Source organism: Stenella coeruleoalba (assembly GCF_951394435.1).
Source record: "Stenella coeruleoalba genome assembly, chromosome: 11".
Lineage (NCBI taxonomy): Eukaryota > Metazoa > Chordata > Mammalia > Artiodactyla > Delphinidae > Stenella > Stenella coeruleoalba.
Genome location: NC_137157.1, coordinates 86,454,802 through 86,475,780, shown reverse-complemented (window position 1 = coordinate 86,475,780; position 20,979 = coordinate 86,454,802). Strand labels below are relative to the sequence as shown.

Sequence of the window (20,979 nt, the reverse complement as noted above, 5' to 3'; positions counted from 1 at the left end):
TTTTTGGAAGAGTTTGAGAAGGATGGGTGTTAGCTCTTCTCTAAATGTTTGATAGAATTCACCTGTGAAGCCATCTGATTTTGGGCTTTTGTTTGTTGGAAGATTTTTAATCACAGTTTCAATTTCATTACTTGTGATTGGTCTGTTCATATTTTCTGTTTCTTCCTGGTTCATTGTTGGAAGGTTGTATCTTTCTAAGAATTTGTCCATTTCTTCCAGGTTGTCCATTTTATGGGCATAGAGTTGCTTGTAGTAGTCTCTTAGGATGCTTTGTGTTTCTGCAGTGTCTGTTGTAACTTCTCCTTTTTCATTTCTAATTTTATTGATTTGAGTCCTCTTTCTCTTTTTCTTGATGAGTCTGTCTAATGGTTTATCAATTTTGTTTATCTTCTCAAAGAACCAACTTCTGGGTTTTTTGATAGTTGCTGTAGTTTTCTTTGTTTCTATTTCATTTATATCTGCTCTTATCTTTATGATTTCTTTCCTTCTACTAACTTTGGGTTTCGTTTGTTCTTCTTTCTCTACTTCCTTTAGGTGTAAGGTTAGATTGTTTATTTGAGATTTTTCTTGTTTCTTGAGGTAGGCTTGTATAGCTATAAACTTCCCTCTTAGAACTGCTTTTGCTGCATCCCATAGGTTTTAGATCATCATGTTTCTTTTGTCATTTGTCTCTAGGTATTTTTTGATTTCCTCTTTGATTTCTTCAATGATCTCTTGGTTATTTAGTAACATATTTTTAGCCTCCATGTGTTTGTGTTTTTTACGTTTCCTGTAATTGATTTCCCTGTAATTGATTTCCCTGCAGTTGATTTCTAATCTCATAGTATTGTGGTCAGAAAAAAATGCTTGATATGATTTCAGTTTTCTTAAATTTACTGAGGCTTGATTTGTGACCCAAGATTTGATCTATCCTGGAGAATGTTCTGTGTGCACATGAGAAGAAAGTGTAATCTGTTGTTATTGGATGGAGTGTCCTATAATTACCAATTAAATCTATCTGGTCTGTTGTGTCATTTAAAGCTTGTGTTTCCTTATCAATTTTCTGTTTCAATGATCTGTCCATTGATGTAAGTGAGGTGTTAAGGTCCCCCACTATTATTGTGTTACTGTCGATTTCCTCTTTTATAGTTGTTAGCAGTTGCCATATGTATTGAGGTGCTCCTATGTTGGGTGCATATATATTTATAATTGTTATATCTTCTTGGATTGATCCCTTGATCATTATGTAGTGTCCTTCCTTGTCTCTTGTAACATTCTTTATTTTACAGTATATTTTATCTGATATGAATATTGCTACTCCAGCTTTCTTTTGATTTCCATTTGCATGGAATATCTTTTTCCATCCCCTCACTTTCAGTCTGTATGTGTCCCTAAGTCTGAAGTGGGTCTTTTGTAGACAGCATATAGATGGGTCTTGTTTTTGTATCCATTCAGTGAGCCTGTGTCTTTTGGTTGGAGCATTTAATCCATTCATGTTTAAGGTAATTATCGATATGTATGTTCCTATTAACCATTTTCTTAATTGTTATGGGTTTGTTTTTGTAGGTCCTTTTCTTCTCTTGTGTTTCCCACTTAGAGAAATTCCTTTAGCATTTGTTGTAGAGCTGGTTTGGTGGTGCAGAATTCTCTTAGCTTTTGCTTGTCTGTAAAGCTTTTGATTTCTCCGTTAATCTGAATGAGATCCTTGTTGGGTAGAGTAAACTTGGCTGTAGGTTCTTCCCTTTCATCACTTTAAATATGTCATTCCACTGCCTTCTGGCTTGTGGAGTTTCTGCTGAGAAATCAGCTGTTAACCTTATGGGAGTTCTCTTGTTTGTTATTTGTCGTTTTTCCCTTGTTCCTTTCAATAATTTTTCTTCGTCTTTTATTTTTGCCAGTTTGATTACTATGTGGCTTGGCGTGTTTCTCCTTGGTTTTATCCTGCGTGAGACTCTCTACACTTCCTGGACTTGGGTGGCCATTTCCTTTCCCATGTTAGGGAAGTTTTCGACTATAATCTTTTCAAATATTTTCTCGTGTCCTTTCACTCTCTCTTCTCCTTCTGGCACCCCTATAATGTGAATGTTGTTGCGTTTAATGGTGTTCCAGAGGTCTCAGGCTGTCTTCATTTCTTTTCATTCTTTTTTCTTTTTGTTTTTTTTGAGGTACGTTAGCCTTTCACTGTTGTGGCCTCTCCCATCGCGGAGCACAGGCTCCGGATGCGCAGGCTCAGCGGCCATGGCCCACGGACCCAGCCGCTCCACGCCATGTGGGATCTTCCCAGACTCGGGCACAAACCTGTGTCCCCTGCTTCGGCAGGCAGACTCTCAACCACTGAGCCACCACGGAAGCCCCATTCTTTTTTCTTTATTCTGTTCCGCAGTAGTGAATTCCACCATTCTGTCTTCCCGGTCACTTATCCGTTCTTCTATCTCCGTTATTCTGCTACTGATTCCTTCTAGTTTATTTTTCATTTAAGTTACTGTACTGTTCTTCTCTGTTTGTTCTTTAATTCTTCTAGGAGTTTGTTCTTTAATTCTTGTACGTCTTTGTTAAACATTTCTTGCATCTTCCCGATCTTTGCTTCCATTCTTTTTCTGAGGTCCTGGATCATCTTCACTATCATTATTCTGAATTCCTTTTCTGGAAGGTTTCCTATCTCCACTTCATTCAGTTGTTTTTCTGGGGTTTTATCTTGTTCTTTCATCTGGTACGTAGCCCCTCTGCCTTTTCATCTTGTCTATGTTTCTGTGAATGTGGTTTTTGTTCCACAGGCTGCAGGATTGTAGTTCTTGCTTCTGCTCTCTGCCCTCTGGTGACTGAGGCTATGTAAGAGGCTTGTGCAAGTTTCCTGATGGGAGGGACTGGTGGTGGGTAGAGCTGGGTGTTGGGCAGAGCTTAGTAAAACTTTAATCCAATTGTCTGCTGAATGGTGGGGCTGGGTTCCCTCCCTGTCGGTTGTTAGGGTGAGGCGACCCAGCACTGGAGCCTATCCAGCTCTTTGGTGGGGCTAATGGCAGACTCTGGGAGGGCTCACGCCAAGGCGTACTTCCCAGAACTTCCGCTGCCAGTGTCCCTGTCCTCACAGTGAGACACAGACACCCCCCACCTCTGCAGGAGACCCTCCAACACTAGCAAGTAGGTCTGGTTCAGTCTCCTGTGGGGTCACTGCTCCTTCCCCCTGGGTCCTGATGCACACATTACTTTGTGTGTGCCCTCCAAGAGTGGAGTCTCTGTGTACCCCAGTCCTGTCGAAGTCCTGCAATCAAATCCCGCTAGCCTTCAAAGTCTGATTCTCTAGGAATTCCTCCTCCCGTTGCTGGCCCCCCAGGTTGGGAAGCCTGATGTGGAGTTCAGAACCTTCACTCCAGTGGGTGGACTTCTGTGGTATAAGTGTTCTCCAGTTTGTGCGTCACCCACCCAGCAGTCATGGGATTTGATTTTATTGTGATTTTACCCCTCCTACCATCTTACTGTGGCTTCTCCTTTGTCTTTGCAGGTGGGGTATCTTCTATGGTGGGGTCCAGTGTCTTCCTGTAGATGATTGTTCAGCAGTTAGTTGTGATTCCGGTGCTCTTGCAAGAGGGAGTGAGTGCACATCCTTCTTCTCCACCATCTTGAACTAACCTCCTGCATTATATTTCTTTTAGACATTTGTGGTCTGTTCTTCCCTGGCCTCCCTTCTCCCACCTTTTCCTGTTCTCCTCAACTCTCTAATCAGAGTAGAGATGCCCCTTGTTCTGGGCATCTAAAGCCGTCAGACTCTGTTATCGGCCAGAGCAGGATCTCCTGTGTCAGTCATTGATGTTTTTTGACTGCTATTTAAAAAATCTCGTCTTGTTTGTTTGATGCCAGTATATACAATTATAATTGAGTTTTGTATGTTGGTTTTGTGTCTAGAAACTTCGTTGAATTCTAGTAGTTTGTCTGTAATCTTTTGGATTTTTTTATATACACAGTCATGTTATCTGCCAATAATGAAAGACTTACAGCTTTATTTCTTCCTTTCAAATAGTCAGACCTTTTATTTTATACCCGTTACTGTTTTTTTGTTGTTGTCGTTTTGCCTTTTTTTGCACTGACCAAGTTTAAGACCCCAGTACCGTGTTGATTAGAAGTGGTGATAACAAGTCACTTTTCTCCTCTGTCTCAAGGAGAAAGCTTTCAGTATTTTATTACTCAGTATGTTTTCTGTGAGTCTAGAAAGGTTTCATGTAAATATGTTAACTTTATTATGTAAGTTTTTTATTTTTAAGTGATCTGAAATTTTTATATCTTCTTTTTGATAACCAGGGAGCAGTTGCCATTTCTTTCCCCACATAAAGAAAAAAAAATTGTTTCTGAGATCCCAGACATTGTGTGCAGAGTTGTCTTCAGAGCTGTTTATATTGCTCGTGAGTTCTGAAATTTTGGAAGGTGCCATCATGTTAAAGGTGGTACCTGGCTATATCATTTGGCTAGGCTTTTACTCTAATGTGAATGTTTGAGAAAGCAGGAAGATAGTATGCTTTCCAGTCATACAATTTCTGGAATGAGAGAACTTTAGTAAAGTCCAGACATTAATTATTTACTTCTAACATCAAATACTGACTAATTATTAATGACATACATATTTAAAAGGTAACGATTAGAGTAACCCCTAAAATCTTCAACTGTTTCCAGCCTTTGCCTAGTCTGATTATGGTTCTTACTCTGCTTTAAAATTTTTTTTTCATTTTATTGTTATTATTTTTAATTGAAGCATAGTTGATTTACAATATTGTGTTAGTTTCAGGCACACAGCACAGCGGTTCATTTATATATATATGTATGTACATGTATTATATATGTGTATATGTACATATTTCTTTTCAGATTTTTTTTCCCTTATAGATTATTTGTTCGTATTCTGCTTTGAGCAGGAACAAGTAAACAGTTCATCTTTCCTTTTTTTTTTTTTTTGGCCATGCCGCATGGCGTGTGGGATCTTAGTTCCCCAACCAGGCATCGAACCTATGCCCCCTGCATTGGAAGCGTGGAGTCTTAACCATTGGACCGCCAGGGAAGTCCCGTACAGTTCATCTTTTGAAAGGTCTTTAATGGTGGAAGATGCCTAAGCCTGTGCATGTTCTCCAGATACTCTTAAAACTTGCTACAGCTTGTTACATATTGATGGACTTTTAGTGACACACTGATGACCACTGACCAGCTCTTTTTTTTTTTTTAACATTTTTATTGGAGTATAATTGCTTTACAATGGTGTGTTAGTTTCTGCTTTATAACAAAGTGAATCAGTTATACATATACATATGTTCCCATATCTCTTTCCTCTTGGGTCTCCCTCCCTCCCACCCTCCCTATCCCACCCTTCTAGTTGGTCACAAATCACCGAGCTGATCTCCCTGTGCTATGCGACTGCTTCCCACTAGCTATTTTACATTTGGTAGTGTATATATGTCCATATATACACTACCGCTCTCTCACTTTGTTCCAGCTTACCCTTCCCCCTCCCCGTGTTCTCAAGTCCATTCTCTAGTAGGTCTGCATCTTTATTCCCATCTTGCCCCTAGGTGCTTCATGACCACTTTTTTTTTTTTATATTCCATATATATGTGTTAGCATACGGTATTTGTCTTTCTCTTTCTGACTTACTTCACTCTGTATGACAGACTCTAGGTCCATCCACCTCACTACAAATAACTCAATTTTGTTTCTTTGTATGGCTGAGTAATATTCCATTGTATATATGTGCCACATCTTCTTTATCCATTCATGCGATGATGGACACTTAGGTTGCTTCCATGTCCTTGCTATTGTAAATAGAGTTGTAGTGAACATTGTGGTACATGACTCTTTTTGAATTATGGTTTTCTCAGGGTATATGCCCAGTAGTGGGATTGCTGGGTCGTATGGTAGTTCTATTTTTAGTTTTTTAAGGAACCTCCATACTGTTCTCCATAGTGGCTGTATCAATTTACATTCCCACCAACAGTGTATGAGGGTTCCCTTTTCTCCACACCCTCTCCAGCATTTACTGTTTGTAGATTTTTTTGATGATGGCCATTCTGACCGGTGTGAGATGGTATCGCATTGTAGTTTTGATTTGCATTTCTCTAATGATTAATGATGTTGAGCATTTTTTCTAGAGTTTGTTGGCAATCTGTATATCTTCTTTGGAGAAATGTCTATTTAGCCGTGACCAGCTCTTGGTAGCGAATTAGACCCTTTTTGTACCTTCTTTTCCTTTTTGCCTGAGGCCGAAGTTATTTTTCTGTATTATGAAGTCTACAATTTTGTCTCTCAGGGGAAGGAATTAGGAGCTCCATTTCCATATCCATGACCTTCTTTTGTTCTAATCAGGAGATTTCTTTTCCACTCACATCCTCTTTCTTTCTCACTGAGGCCTCGGAAGTGCAAACTTGTATATATTGATACAATATTTATTTCACTTTATTATATGTGGATATAAACCACCGGCTGGGTTAAGATTTTCTTTTAATCCATTTTTTTCTCAAAATATGGTTGTGAACTACCTGCATCAGAACCAGTCATGGTACTTGTTAAAAATGCAGATTTCATAGCTCTACGGTGGATCTATGAGTCAGCAATTCTGGAGATGGGGTTTAGGGGTTGTATTTTAAAAACAACATGCCACTTAATTCATTTGCACACTAAATGTTAACATTAAGTCACTTGTGTAAGCTTCTAGTGTATTCCACATGTGTTCTGTATTTTTCTAACTTGCATTTCAAAGTGTAATTTTTTTGCGAGAAGATAATGGGAAGTGTTACAGAAAATGTAGCTTAGCTGCAAGTCCAGCCCTGAAGGGATTATAATGGTTTATCTTTCATCTGTGAATGTGATGTTATTAACCTCTTGTTAGTAGGATGTGTCCCTTTTGTTTGACTGAGGATGGAAATAGGTGGTGCTGGTTCTGGTCCCTCTTGTGCCCTTCAGCCTAACTTTGCTTGTTCATTCTCTGACAGTGGAGCATCAATTTCTTTTTTTCCCTACTCTTGGTGAAAAAATCCCTGTGTTATTTGCACCAAAAACAAAAACCAACACAAAAAATCCAAAAGAAAACTAAATCTATTTACAGAATAAACTAAAAAGTAACACTTGGCATCTAACAAAAAACTATATTTTTGTTAATGGCTTCAAGATTGGATGGTGTCAGAGAATTTCAGAAATGTTCTCTCTCTCCTGTCTACTCTTTTGACAGCTTTTAAGTAGAGGAAGGGAAGCAGAGTGAGAGGCTGTAAAGGCTTTGCTTTTACTCCTTGTATGATGGTTGGAATGTCTCAGACCCCTCTAAGGTTCACTCTCCTCGTTGTAAAATGGGAATATGTGATACAAGAATCCACTTTATAGATTTGCTGGAAGAATTAAATTAGGTAATGTGTGTAAAGCACTTGCCATAGTACATGGCACACAGTAAGTAGTTTTATTATCATATGCAACATTTGTGATGTGTCTAAATCAGAGATTTAATAAAATGCCTGCCTCAAGCTGCTTGTATGCTGGTTGTAAAGATAGTGCAGAGAAATACAATTATGGAGGACTCTGGGATGGGGGTGATGCCTTTGCATGTGTGTACAAAGTCCTGTGTCATCATTATGACACCTCTGATGAATGTGGTGTAATCCCTATTTTACTAGTCAAGGAAAGTTGGACTCAGACTTAGTGAAATGTTCAATATCAGAAGCTAAAAGCAGCAGAAGCAGAACTTAGACCAAGGATATTTGACTCCTAAGTGTAGTACTGAACATCCTATCTGCACCCTCATCCATTTCTCATAGCAGGTTGTGATCTCCTTAGACATCTGAAGGGCCCCATCTGATGTGGAGGTGCCAAGATATGATCTCATCTATTTGTCTAATATATCTACTGAATCAGGCAGGTTAGGGAAAAGGGCCATTTCCTGGCTCCCGAGAAATTGTAATGATTGTTCATTGCAATGCTTTGTGAAAGGGCTATAGTATGTGATTGTCATAAGAATCAGGATTTCTCCTCTTTCCGAAGAAACATTAAAGGAGAAATACATGTATTAATTACAAATCTTTTAAACAAACAAAATGACCGGTTTGGAAGCAGTTTATTCTGATTGATCAAATTATAAACATGAAGAAACCCTAAGAAGTGCTGTTTGAGGGGTTAGAAATAATTTCACATAGACATTCCTGCTTCATTTTAGTGGCGAGTCATTCCATAAATATCCAGTGCTTGAAATTGGAGGAAGTGAAAGATAGTAATGTTGTGCTCTTTTTGGCAACTTAAAAACTGCTGGTTCTCCTAGAGAACAGACTTGTGGTTGCCAAGGGGGGGTGGAAGGAGGGATGGATTGGGAGTTTGGGGTTAGCAGATGCAAACTCTTACACATAGGATGGGTAAACAACAAGGTTTACTGTATAGCACAGGGAACTATATTCAATATCCTGCGATAAACCATAATGGAAAAGAATATTAAAAAAAAAATGTAGCGACTTCCCTGGTGGTGCAGTGGTTAAGAATCCGCCTGCCAATGCAGGGGACATGGGTTCGAGCCCTGGTCCAGGAAGATCCCACATGCAGCAGAGCAACTAAGTCTGTGTGCCACAGCTACTGAGCCTGTGCTCTAGAGCCTGCGAGCCCCAACTAATGAGCCTGCATACCCCAACTACTGAAGCCTGCGTGCCTAGAGGCCGTGCTCCGCAGCAAGAGAAGCTACTGCAATGAGAAGCCTGTGCACCACAACGAAGAGCAGCCCCTGCTCACTGCAACTAGAGAAAGCCTGCATGAAGCAATGAAGACCCAATAAATAAAAAACAAATTTCTAAAAAGAAAAAAATATTAAAAAAGTATACATATGTATAACAGAATCACTTTGCTGTATAGCAGAAACTAACACATTCTAAATCAGCTATACGTCAACTAAAACAAGAACAAATAACAACCAAAAAAACCCCTGCTGGTTCTCTGCTGAGAAATGCTCTGGCTTAGCTCTTACCATCTTGTTTCTTGTGAAGGTAGGTGAACCAGATGTTGTGATGTGTGCCCAGGTCCCCCTTCAGGGCTGAGGAGCTTAGCCATCGGCAGCCCTGGGCTGAAGAAAGCCACCTCGCCAAGTTCATGATCCCTTCCGGGGGTAGGGAAGCATCCAGTGACAGGTTAGCACCAGGTATAAAGACCCAGTCCCCTTGTCCCAACTTGAAACAACTGTGGAGAACTGTTCCAGCCTCAGAGCTCCCTGTGAGTCAGCTTCAGTCTTCCTCGTGGCGGTATCTCAACCCAGTGTCTCCCTCTGCCCAATCCTGCTTCATTTCCTCACCTGACAGTTCATATCCCCCAGTAAACTTCCTGAATCCTAATCTCTGATCTAAAACCTGTTTCCCATGGAGCCCAGCCTGCCACAGTGGGGAACTGAGAAGGCTTGTTCTCACGGTTGTAGGGTGGTACTCTCAATTAGTGGACATAGTTGGCGTAAATACTAATAAGCGCAGTGTGATGCTGGATTGGAGTATACTGAAGATACTCTTAGAGACTTGAGAAGTTATTTAGACCCATGGTCCCTAAAATTGAGATGTATATCAGAATCTCTTGAGTTTTTTTTTTTTTTTTTTAATTTGACTTTCTAGATTTTCGGAATAATCTTTAGCGGGGTGGCCCAGAGCTAACCAAAATAATTCTGATGAAGCCAGTCTATGACTGACAAAAAATACTTCATTTCTAGATGAGAAAAAATTATAGTCTCAGATGCCTACACCCTAATTTTTGTTGTATGCATTTTCTTTGGCCACACCTCGAGGTTTTTGGGATCTTAGTTTCCTGACCAGGCATTGAACCCAGGCCCTCATCAGTGAGGGCACAGAGTCTTAACTACTGGACCACCAGGGAATTCCCCCTGTTGTACGTATTTTTAATGGCTGAAGGTTCTGTAGATATGAAGGCATGTAGAAAGTGCTGGATAAATGGAAGGAATGAGAGAATAAACCTGCCATTTACATAGGGGTTAATGATTACTACTGAGTGGATGTGGACGTGTCTAATAACCCACGGGACGTTTAAGCAAACATTACCAGACTCTCTCTGACTAAGACAGGGAAAAATTCCTAGTCGAGCTGCCCCTCTAAAACACAGATTGCCGCAGGAAGTAATGGTGAGTTTTACATCATTTGAGGCTATTCAAGCAGAGTATGGCCTTTTGCTCCTTACGTGGGGATTTCTGTACAGTGATGTAACTTTAGCTAAATAGTCTGGAAGAGTCTATGATGCAAGAGGCAGATGAGGAATGTATGTGTTCAGAGAAAGGCCAATTTCGGTGGGATCGTGTCAGTCAGTCCTGAGAGCATTTAGCTGTGATTTTCAGTGGATCATCTTTGGATTAAGGCATGGCCTTTTCTGGGTCTTTAGTCAAAAATGAGTGAATGCTCTGATAATTTCCTTTCTTTAAAAAAAAAAAAAAAGGTTAACTCTTGTCAATCTCAAATGGAAGGGATACTGTATGTGTGTATGTGTGGGAAGGAGTGTGTGTGTGTGTGTGTGTGGGAGGGTGGAGTGGAGGGGGGAGATATAGCATGAGTGGTCTTTCTCCCACCATGTGCCCTGGAGATCTCACACAGTCAGATTCCTCTGGGACTCTAATTGGGAGAACAAAGCTGTTTTTCTTAATGAAATTTGATCTTTTTGTTTCAGAGATGAGCTCAGAACAACAACAAAAAAGATTATCTTGTCTTAGAGAACAACTCAATATAGGTCACAGTGACATATAAGTTTCATATACTTAATTGAATCTTTTTATGAATGGCATTCCTTAATGAAATTTTTTATAGAAGATACAGTGTTTTCATTTACTAGCAACAAAAGGAAGAATTGCTTCATAGACATTTTAATAGAGAATTTATATATTGAAAACTGTGCTGCCTATTCAAGTGATTGTTCTGTAGATGCCCAAAAAGCAGGTGGGCTGTCAGTTTGTGGCCTCAGGTATTGTCTTTAAAGAGCTCCAGTATTCAGAATTATGTGAACAGACATGTGAACCTACATCTATCTCTCTCTCTATAATATATATATAGATATATACACACACATATATATAATCTTTTCAGAAAAAATATTTATATATGTATATGTGTTTTATATATATATATTATATATATATATTATATATATATATATATATATATAATGTGTAATCTTTTCAGGAAAGAAACCATTTGGGGAGGAGTTAGGGTAATTTTTGAAGGCAAATATTCAATCATTTTGATTTGAGTTTTGAGTTCAGTGATTGAATTGAAGTGTGATATAGTGGAAAGAATGATGAAACAGTAATTCTGGTATTGATGTCATTCCCATTATCTAGATGTGTGGTCATCAACAAGTCTGTTTTCTCTCTGAGTACTGGAATTTCTTTATCTCTAAAATGTTGGGGTAGGTGATCTCCAGGGACACTTCCAGGTATAAAATAGAAGCTCATATTATCTGAGTATTTAGTTTAAGACTTATTGGAAACATTCTTTTGGTTCTACTACATGAAGATGAAAAGCTATGGATACATGCTCTTAACCACTACTGCAAATAATGATGTCTGTGTTGTAGAGCTACTCTGAGAATTAAAATGAGATAATATATTTAAAGTAATGAGTATAGCTCATAGCTATAGCTTAGAAAACATACAATAAATGCTATTTTTAACGTCTTATAGATTATACTACCTTAACAAATTACCCCCTCCCCCAAATATCTTTATTACTTAGACTCGTTAAATCTTAGTGACAATGAACCTATTTGTTTTCTAGGGATGAATTAAGATTCCCAAATGGGGCTTCCCTGGTGGCGCAGTGGTTGAGAGTCCTCCTGCCGATGCAGGGGACAGGGGTTTGTGCCCCGGTCCGGGAAGATCCCACATGCCGCGGAGCGGCTGGGCCCGTGAGCCATGGCCGCTGAGCCTGTGTGTCCGGAGCCTGTGCTCCGCAACAGGAGAGGCCACAACAGTGAGAGGCCCGCATACTGCAAAAAAAAAAAAAAAAAAAAAAGATTCCTAAATGGGTGGTACAATTTTTTGGGTAGTTATGACTGATGAAAAATTATACTCAAGGTCCTCATTTTCAAGGCCTTATTTGAAATTTGGCGAAAGTTCTCTGGTCAGGGATAAGATGTATTAGCATTTATGTACAAATATAAAATATTTTTATTTAAATTTTTTATTATAAAACCAAGTTATAAAACTTAGCATATGGGGAAAATTCAACCATCAAAACACATTGACCATTATCATTGTAGTGTGCCTCTTAAATCATTTATTCCATATTTAATTTTTAACAATTTAAACAATATGGTAGGTGGGTAGAATTTGGAATTCTGTTTTTATCATTTAATATGATTTTATAAGCATGTGTCGTGTAATTTGGTATCTTTACAAACATTTTTTGAAAAAAATAATTTTTATGTGGTCATTAGTTCCCTGCTCGCTATCACTTCTATTTATTGCCACCATTTATTTATTTTTTGGCCTCACTGCATGGCTTGCAGAATCCTAGTTCCCTGACCAGGGATTGAACCTGGGCCCTCAGCAGTGAAAGCTCAGAGTCCCAATGGCTAGGCCTCCAGGGAATTCCCTACAAAAATCATTTTAATGGATGCACATATTTTAACTCTTGTTCTTATCAGCAAACCTTTTTTTGAAAAAAAATTCTTTTTTCTAGGTGTACAGTTTTATGATCCACACATGATTATATCTTTTAATAATTTCATATTTTCCTGTTGCATATCATATTGCATTGTCTAGAGCTCAAGAATTGCTAGTAGTTTAACATATTTGAACTAAGGCTCCACAGGATGGCGGTGAAAGATGACATAGGAGGGAGAAAGTAGATTTAGATCATGAAGATCTAAATGCCCTTGAATGTTATGCTAACAATTTTGAACTTTATTCTGTAGAAAAGAGATGTGTGAAAAATGAAATTAGATCCTTACTTCACATCATTCAGTTCCATATGGATTACGAAGTAGATATGGAAGGCAAATATGTAATACACTAGAGAAAAAAAGAAAGAAGACTATCTTTATGACCTCAACATGTGGAAGAATTTCTAAAACAAACATGAAAAGCAAAATCCATAGATTCTTATCAACAGATGGTTATTGAATACCTACTAAGCAAGACACTATTCTTTGTCCTTGTGATGTATCAGTGGTCAGAACAGAAAAGACAAAAATCCCTTTCATTATGGGATTTTTTTTTTTTTTTTTTAAATTTTTGACTGCATTGGGTCTCTGCTGCTCGTGGACTTTCTCTAGTTGCATTGAGCAGGGGCTACTCGTCGTTGCGGTGCTCAGGCTTCTCCTTCCAGTGGCTTCTCTTGTGGAGCATGGGCTCTAGGTGCATGGGCTTCAGTAGTTGTGACGTGCAGGCTCAGTAGTTGCAGCGCATGGGCTTAGTTGCTCTGCGGCATGTGGGATCTTCCTGGACCAGGGATTGAACCCGTGTCCCCTGCATTGGCAGGTGGATTCTTAACGACTGCATCACCAGGGAAGTCCTCATTATGCGATTTTACATTCTTATAGTTCATCAAATACAAAACATAACACTGTAATACATAATTTGTAATATTGTAAAATAAATACAATACATAATAAATTACAGTCAGCCCTTCCTTTCTGTGGGTTCCATATCCACAGATATAAGGGCCAACTGAATGTAGTATGACATTTTATGTAAGGGACTTAAGCATCCACACGTTTTGGTATCCATGGCGTCCCAGAATCAATCTGTATCCATGAGGGACAACTGTATACAGTATATAAGAAGGTGGAAAATGCTATTTTCTCCTGAATCATTCTCCAAAACTCAGTCCTAGTTGTCTGTGTTTTTCTGTCAGTCTCTTTCCCTTAGTGATGTTAATGCAGTTCCCTGGCTGTAAGTACCATTTATATGATGATAGTTCCCACATTTTAATTTCTGGCCCAGAATTCCACGTTTGTATATTCAGTTGCCTACATGACAATTTCACTTGGATGTCCTATAAACATCTTAAACTTAACATATTCAAAACTAAGCTCCTGATTTCATCTACCAAACCTCCTCCACCTAGTCGTCCTCCATTCAGCTGATACCAGTTCCATTCTACCAGTTGCTCATTATTTGGCTCCTGGTACAATCTGGTTCCATCTCCTGTCTTCATTTTTCCTAGCCTCTTGGGTCTCCTTTTTGTACATTTTAACAAAGTGCTAGACTCCCACTGGGTGAAGGGCCTTTGCAGTGATTGTTCCCTCTGCCTGGAATTCTTCCCTGAGCAGTTGACATGGTGAACTCCCTCACCTTTTCTAAGTCTTAATGCCATTTTTAAAATGAAGCCCATGATGACTGCTCTATGCAGCTTTATAGCCATTGATCATTATTGCCTAGATTTGTTATTTCATTAATGATTTCAAGTCACAATGTTTAATTCTATAAGTTCTTCTTTGTTTATTAGCTGGAATACTTTTATAAAAAGAAATAATCCTTCATCAATTATTTGGTAATCCTGAGGTATAATTATACAACAAAGGAGAGAGAAATGCTTGATTCTTTTTATGAAAAGACTTTTAACTTTTGATTGAATGCCTTCACTGATTATAGGATCATACATATTTTATGTCAGTCCTCTTCCAAGCTATATTCTAATTTGCTCTGAATTTTATTTTTTCTACTAATTTTTAATCCCATAAGCTAGTCACTATAGATATTACTATTATTTGCATTTTATGTATTAAAGTTGTTTTAATATAAGCTATAAATGGTTGATTTTATCTTTTAACAGAATAGTTTATTCCATTTACATTTATTGTAATTAATATACTTGAATTCATTTCTACCATCTTATTTTGGGCCTTTTCTTCAGCCCACTTTCTTTCTTTCTTTTCTGTTATTTTGTACTTTTAGATTAAGTTGTTTTTCTTATTTTCCTCTTCTACTAATAAAGATATATACACTTCATTCTAATCTTTTTGTAGTTACCCTCCTGCTAGACAATATAAAGACTTAGAATGCTCAAATTTTGATTAGTATTTTAGTTCTATCTTAGTATTTTAACTGCCACATTAGATGCTGTTGCTATTGATTTATACAGTGCTTTTTCAGATTCACCTCATGTTTGCCATTTTCATTGATTGTTGGCATATCTTGCATCTTAGCCCTTGCCTAAGAAGTTATTTTCCTTCTTCATGAAGTACTTACTTTATACATTCCTCTAGTGATGGCTATTATTAATAAACTCTTTGAGGTTTTATTCTTTTGTAGATGCCCTTATTTCACCTTTATTCTTGAAAGATGGTGTTGATGGGAATACACTTCTGTCTGAAAATTTTTCTCTCAGTGTTTTGAAGATATTGCACAATTCTTTTAGCTTCCATTGTTACTTTTGAGAGATTAGTCATCAGTCTGTCATTCTGTTGTATGAAATCTATTTTCTCTCTCTGGTGGCTTGTAAGATCTTCTTTTTGTTTTCAGTCTTCTATAATTTCACAACAATGTGCCTCAGTGTGGATTTCTTTTGATTTTTCCCTCCTGGGGTTTGTTGCCTCCTGATTGTGAGGATTTATATATATATTTTTTACTTTAAAAAAAATCTGGAAAATTATCAGCTCTTATCTATTTAAAAATTTCTTCCCATTCTCTTTAGTCTTTCTTGTAACTCTATTTCATCGTATACACCCTACCTCTTAAACTCTTTTGTTTTCCATCTAATGGTTTCTTTGTGATACATTCTGTGTATTTTCTCACTCTGTTTTCTTGGTTTCTTAGCTCTTCTTTTCTCCCTAATTTTCCATCTGAGAAATTCTTCTGAATAAGTTCTTCAAAAATATTTTCTAGTTCTCTAATTCTCTCTTCTACTTTGTTTATTCATATATTTAAACCAATGTTGTTTCTAATTTCAATTATATTTTCATTTTTAGAGGTTTTATTTGGTTTTATCTTCAAATCTGCATGGTCAATTTTGTTCCTTCATTTATACTTTCAGTACACTATTTCTTATATTACTACATAAATATATTATTTATTTTTATTAATTATATTCTTATTATATAATTACCTTTTATTCAGTATCTGGTCATTCTAATATATGTAATTGTTGCATGTGTGATTTTTTTCTCTTCTTGATTCTGCTAGTTTTTACTCATAGTTGCATGTTTCTTCTTTTCTTTGTTTTTATTGTTGAGCTCCTAACCTTGGAAATTTAGATTTGGAAATTATTTGAGAGAGTGTTGCAATGTATTTCTCCAGAAAAAAATGTTTGTTTTTGTCAGTTGCCTGGGGGCACTACTGTCCTAGGGCTACTTTAAACTTCATTTCAGTTTGGAGTTTTTCCAATAACAGAGGTAATATAAATTTCACTTCTGATTCCACCATGGGACAGCCTATAATTATGAGTTCTCCAGGTGGAATGTCTATCCCCCTTCTCCCAGAGCCAAGGCTACAGCAGTATACATTTGGTATCTTCCTGTAATTCTTTCCCTTTACTTCACTAACTTATGCTTTTATGCAGGATTCTTTGATTTGCTTTTCTACTTTGTAAAGAATCAAGGCTTTGTGTTCTTTCCCTTATGTTTGAGTCCCATTAAAACCCAATCACCAGAGAGCTATCCAGCTGGATTCCAACTTTTATGTGAATTTAGGCCTCTTAGGATTTCTTTTTTTGGGTGCTGCTAGCCCAGTAATGTATTTTTAAAAATGGTTTTGCATTTTGTCTAGCTAAATTGACATGTAAGATTAAAAAATCTGAATAGATAAGAAACCATGGAAGAACTGTGATGTTTTAAGAACTACCTTAAAAATGAGTTTTCTAGACTCAGAAGATATTGTGGGCAAGTACTTGGAACTGTTATGAAACTGACACTTCTCATATTCTATAAAAATTTTTAGATCATAGGAAAAAACAGCCTTAATACAAAACCTAATGAAGATAGTTTCAATAAAGTTTGTGGGTCAGTCTCATTTGTGCCTATCAATTTAGGAATCTGGAAAAAAAACACGTGTTACATCAGGATTTATTTCAGGAAGACAAAGATAGTTGACTATCAGGGAATCTAATATGTAAAGGATAAAATATATATTATCTCAGTAAATCCTGAAAAAGCATTGATTATATTCAACACAAATTTAGCATAAGTAGTTAGTAAACTGGGAATAGAAACATTCACAACATAATGAAGTATAGTTATTTTAATTCAGTTATTAATATATTGTTTCATGGTAAAAACTTGAGTTTAGAGCCCAAATAAAAGTGTCAAATTAGTGGTTTTATTTTTGAGAATCATATTTTTATAGTTCAAGATGGGGAAAAAGGGATCACTAAAAGAGGAAGATTAGAATTGAAAGAGAAAAGAACCAAGAACAGAACTTTGAAAGTGCCCATAATTGGGGTTGGTTGGGGGGTGGAAACTGAAAAAGATGTCGTTAAAGAGTTTGAGAACCTGGGCAAAACAGTTTCTTGGAAAATGTAATGAGGAAAGAATTTTAAGAATAAGACAAGACTAAATGATGTAAAATATCATAGAATGGTTGAGGAAAAAAAGGACTAAGGAAAAAATCATTGGATTTGACTATTAGGAAGTCATGGTGACTTTTCAGAGTGATATTTCAGTAGAGCGTTGTGGATAGAATACAGATTGTAGTTTATTGAACTGTGGACTCAAAATGGAGTAGATACGTGATTATACATTTCCCCACCTTGTTTGTTGGTAAAGAATAAGAGAGAAACAAGATAGACCTCAAGTTTTGTTTTTGGTTTATAAATAAGCAATGGTATTTATAGACTAAAAGGAAAGAGACTTGTATAGAGAGATTAAAGACTTTGATGGAATATGTTTTGGATATTAATACACTCAAAGGAAGTAAACTTTCAGATGGAGAGATTAAAGACTTTGATGAAATATTGTTTTGGAGAAGTCAGGAAACCATAGAGTAAAGAACTAAGTAGTAAGAATTAACCTTGGTATGGAAAGAGACACTTTATTATCTGAGAAAGAAAAAAAGATAAAAATATGTGTTGAGCACACAAAGAAATTTAGGAGTGGGAGGAAGGAGATTAAGAGAATTAATGTTTAGCCTTGATTTCAATGAAGTGAGGTCATTTATTGAGACTAAAAGTATGAGTAGGCTTTTGGAGACTTGAATAATGTAGGAAAAGTTCTCAATTGGTGATGTTTCATAGTAAATTAATCAAGGATTATTAAAAGATAAATTACCAGAATTAAGAGGAGCTGAAATAACATTAACTTACAGATAAGAAGCTTAAAATGTAGTGTTTTCCATTATGGTGTAATTATAAATGTTGCGGGTCAGGTTGCCTAGACAGCACACTCTGAGACAGAAATTTGCAAACAGGATGTCTATTTTAATTTTTTTAATTTATTATTTTTTTAAGTGGTTCTTGTTTACATGTTTAATCTTAATGAACAGACCAACTCGGCACACTAATCTTCAGGACACAAACAAGGAGCAGGCAGCCGGGGCTGCGGAGCCCAAGTCCGCCAGGACAGCCTGTCGACCCGCAGCCAACAGGATGTTTATTGAGTGAATGCTCTTGAGATCAACACCTGTGGCAGAAGAGAAGGAAGCAGGATTGGGCAGAGAGAGCTGTGATACAATCTCGGCAAAAGCTACCACTAACCTCAGAGGATGGGTGCCCTGCAGAGCTGTCCTGCATTAAGTTGAGGGGGCCAGGCTGTTATAGCCCCATGTTGATCTGTCATTAATGCAGGCAGCCCCTGGTAAGAGGATGTGACCTTGGGCAAGAAGGCTGTCTTTAACTGAGGGCATTTATAGAAAGGCCTGATGGCTAAGGGCTGTTATGTGACAATACTTCTGTAGTGGGAGAAGTTAAGTCTGTAGTCCTGAAGGGACAGGGCTTCACATTATAGCATCCACTTCAGTCTACCCCTTATACTACTTAAATCCACTTTTTAAGTATCACTTCTGGGAGGAGGTCCTCCAGCATTCTGTTGGACCCGTTTCTGTGGGGGAGGCTTACAAGAGGATAGTTAGTGGGATAAACCAAGGTCTGTATTAGTAAGCTGGGCTTGAGTGGCAATTGACAGTCATCCACTCCCATCTCTTTATCTATTTTATGTTGCCCTCATCCTCAGCTTGCATCTCTTCTGGTCTAGTTGGCTTATCTTCTGAGCTAGTTGAGCCCCTGGTCACCATGCCCTTTACAGGCTATGGCTGTTGCTCTCATTGGTTTACCTTCAAAATTGGGCAAAAGAATACCCAGAGATGCCCAAATGGATCACCGGGCTGCCAAATATATTCCACCCTGCCTTATCTCCTAATGATGATCAGGGCCAGTTATTCTTGACAGGATGATGATGCCTTTCTTGCATACTGCTTCTTTGGCAAAAGGATGCCAAAGTGCTTGGGTACCAACTATAGATTAAATATCGCTGAGTCTCCTTTGGGAGCAGGAGGGAAGCCTCGACCTCTAGTTTGAGCAAGGGGGAAGCATTTGTCCTTAACAGGGAGGAGTGGGCCACTTCTACACATACTTGGAGGACTTAGAGGAATCTATGGATTCTGGATTTATAATGTATCAACTTAGATGACTCCTATCCCATATCTCACAGTCCCATTCTTTGCCAGCAACAGCCTTGACCTTAGCATAGTGGATTGAGGAATTAATTTTCTTTGGAACTCTGCTAAGTACTGGGCCTATTCCTCAGCGTTCTCTGTCCTCCAGCTGCAGGAGATAAGATTATGTGCTGCCACGGAGACCTCCTGACTTTCACACTTAGCTGTTTATTTTTTCCCCAAACTTTGGATTTTAAAGAATTGAGATGTAATTCACATATCATAACATTCACCCTTTTAAAGTGTAAAATTCTTTGGTTTTAGTATATTCATACAGTTGTACTTCTAATTCAAAACATTTCTATTTCAAAACATTTCCATCACCCCAGAAAGAAACCCTGAGCCCATAATACTCTTCATTCCCTTCTTCTAGCTTCTGGAAAGCACTAATCTACTTTGTCTCTATGGATTTGTCTATTCCACGCATTTCATATAAGTTTTAATGAAATATGTGATTTTTGTGTCTGGTTTCTTTTACTCAGGATGTTTTCAAGGTTCATCCATGTTATAGCATGTATCAGTACTTCAGTTCCTTTTTATGATTAAATAATAATCCACTGTTTGGATATAGCATATTTTGTTTATCCACTCATCAGCTGATGGACATTTGGTTGTCTCCACCTTTTGGATGTTATAAATAATGCTGCTGTGAACATTCATGTACAAGTTTTTTTTGACATATATTTTTGAATTCTCTCAGGTATACACATAGGAGTAGAATTGCTGGATCATATGGTAACTCTATGTTTAACTTTTTGAGGAACTGCCAGACTGTTTTTCAAAGCAGCTGCGTGATTTTAATTCCCATCAGCAATGTAGGAGGGTTCCAATTTTCCACATTATGGTCGATATTTGTTATTGTTTATATTTTTGACCGGTCACCTAGTGAGTGTAAAGTGGGATCTCATTGGGGTTTTGAGTTGCATTTCCGTAATGACTCAAGACAGCAATGTGCTTGTTCATTTGTATATCTTCTTTGGAAAAATGTCTTAGTCCTTTGCTCATTTTAAAATTTTATTTATTTTATCTTTGGCTGTGTTGAGTCTTTGTTGCTGCACGCGGGCTTTCTCTAGTTGCAGAGAGTGGGGCCTCTTTGTTGCGGTGCACAGGCTTCTCATTACGGTAGCTTCTCTTGTTGCGGAGCACAGGCTCTAGGCTCATGGGCTTCAGTAGTTGTGGCGCATGGGCTTAGTTGCTCCGCAGCATGTGGAATCTTCCCAGACCAGGGCTCGAACCCGTGTCCCCTGCATTGACAGGCGGATTCTCAACCACTGCACCACCAGGGAAGCCCCTTGGCTCATTTTTTACTGGGATTGTCTTTTTGTCATGGAGGCGTTCTTTGGATATTAAACTCTTATCAGATATGTGTTTCGGAAATGCTTTCCCCCATTCCGTGGTTTGTCTTTTCACTCTTCTGATAGTGTACCTTTTTTTTT

At 37.9% G+C, this 20,979-nt stretch overlaps 1 long non-coding RNA gene across 3 annotated transcripts in view; it reads left to right on the top strand.

Moving 5' to 3' along the window:
- Positions 1–20,979, top strand: part of LOC307194741 — a 566,811-nt gene that overhangs the window by 92,685 nt on the left and 453,147 nt on the right. The window lies entirely within an intron of this gene.